Source organism: Olea europaea, unplaced genomic scaffold (genome assembly GCF_002742605.1).
Source record: "Olea europaea var. sylvestris unplaced genomic scaffold, O_europaea_v1 scaffold2674, whole genome shotgun sequence".
Lineage (NCBI taxonomy): Eukaryota > Viridiplantae > Streptophyta > Magnoliopsida > Lamiales > Oleaceae > Olea > Olea europaea.
Genome location: NW_019245119.1, coordinates 909 through 3,081, shown reverse-complemented (window position 1 = coordinate 3,081; position 2,173 = coordinate 909).

Genomic DNA, 2,173 nt, shown 5'->3' with positions numbered 1-2,173 from the left:
AAAAAAAAAATATTCAATTTACGTGGAATATTATTTTATTGAAGAATGTGTGGTTGAAAAGAAGAAAAAAATGTATTAAAATTTTAATAGAGGCCAACAGGGGCTTGAAATGTTTGTGGGATTAGTATAGATGCGAGAATAACGATGAACCCTATGTTTTGATGTTTTCATATTAAATTCCATATTTTGACACTTAATGTTTTGGTCAAATGGTTGTTAGGTTCTTTATGCTTTTCAATTACTTGGCCATTAATTGAACCAATGTTTGATTTCTATTATCATTTGAAAGAAGGAATAGGAAATACAGCATGTGGTAATAGTCATTGTAAAGTCCTATACACGATAAAAATAATTGTCCATACTTTACATGGTTTCATTCTTGAGATTTAATGCATCTTCATATGTTCACACTTGGGATAGGACCCAAAAAAGGTTATTAAATAAACTAGGAACATTGATCTTCAACGCTAAATAAGTGTCGTCAAATTGTGAGATTGGTATTAAAATGAAATAATAAAGGGAGATTCAAAATCCTAGTGCTTGCTGTTAATTAAGTTTCATAGCCACTTTCCAATTAATTAGATTAGTTATAAATTTAGGTTGTTAATATAAATCATCCAACTCTATATAATCGTGTTAATCAATTAAAGTTAGTGTTAGTTAAAATCTAATCGAATAATTAATCCTCGTGGGATAGATACTTGGAGTTACATTCACATCATTACTTGTTTACGATATCGTCCACTTGTAAAATGTTAATGTAACACCATCTTTTAAAAAAAATAAAAAATAAAAAAAAAAAACCAATTCATCACAGATTTGTCTGCCAACAATATCCCTCAACCTAGTTAAAAGATATTTTTATTTTCAACTTTAGGATTTAGCTCAAGTAAAACCAAATATTCAACTCTTTCCTCCTTCAAACTCAAGATGGTGATGTGGAAACCAAATAGAGGGCCAATTTGGCATGACTTTCGATTTTGCTTTTGCTTCTCATGCTTCTCATAAAAGAGCTTTTTGAAGAAGCTATCTTAATTTTTATTTGAAAATTAATTTTAAAAGAGCTTCGTATTTCGAAAGTACTTTAAGGGAAAGTCATATTGAACCAACTTCCTCTAAAAGATATTCTAACTAAAAGAAACAATTTCATAAAATTAGCCAAACAGATACAAAAAGCATCTTATGAGTCACAAAGGCTCCTTTTGACTTTTCAAAAGCCATGTCAAATGGGCTCAAAGTCCTCTTTGCTGTGTACAACTTCAATCCACAACCTAGAGCATTAAGTTTAGGCACAATTGATCCAACAACTAGCAAATTTTCCTTGGTGAAAACAAATCACTACCGACATGCTACCAAATTAAGAAAGATGAGTCCATTAATAAAAAGTGCCTACAGGAGACCCTAGAGCTAGATCCACAATGCCTAGCAACTAATCCAACCAAATAAACAGACCCCAGTGTAAAAGAACATTATCTTCCACAACACACCATGATAAAACTTGAGGGTACTTTCTACAAATAGATTTCACACTACCATAACCAAATTCTCGTGTACCTTTTTACAACTAAAATCTGCAGTAGCACTCCTAATGTTTGAATATTCAACCAACATTTCAAGCAAAGATGAACATTTCCAACATGGGTTGAATAAGAATTAATTGACGAGAAAAGCTATTTGAAGCTAGTACATTGATTTTACTCCAACGGTAGGTCACAATTTGATATGGCACCACTAATTCCAAAAAAATAGAAAAAGCTAACTCGGAACATACATCTCTGGTCTTCGTTATTAATTTGAAAACTTTCTATTTGCTACTTGATTGATATATTTTATGTTGACACTTTTAATTATCTTAATTAGTTTTACTATGAATTTTTTAACTCAGGAAAATATTTTGTATATTTTTTTTGAAAGTACTTTATTGGTTTGTCTTTAAGCTTACACTTTCCTCACTGGAATGAAATTTAAACATGGCAAGCACTCATCCTAAAGATGAAATACAGACAAGCCTAACAAAACCTATGCAATTCATCAAGTAAAGGAGACCACGAAGAGGGATATGAAGAAAAATAACTCAAATTTGACTAAACATTGCCTAGGCCAGTCCCTAAGAAGGACAGCTAATTACTCCTCTTGAAGATATATATTAATATTCCTATCAAATCTAACAAGT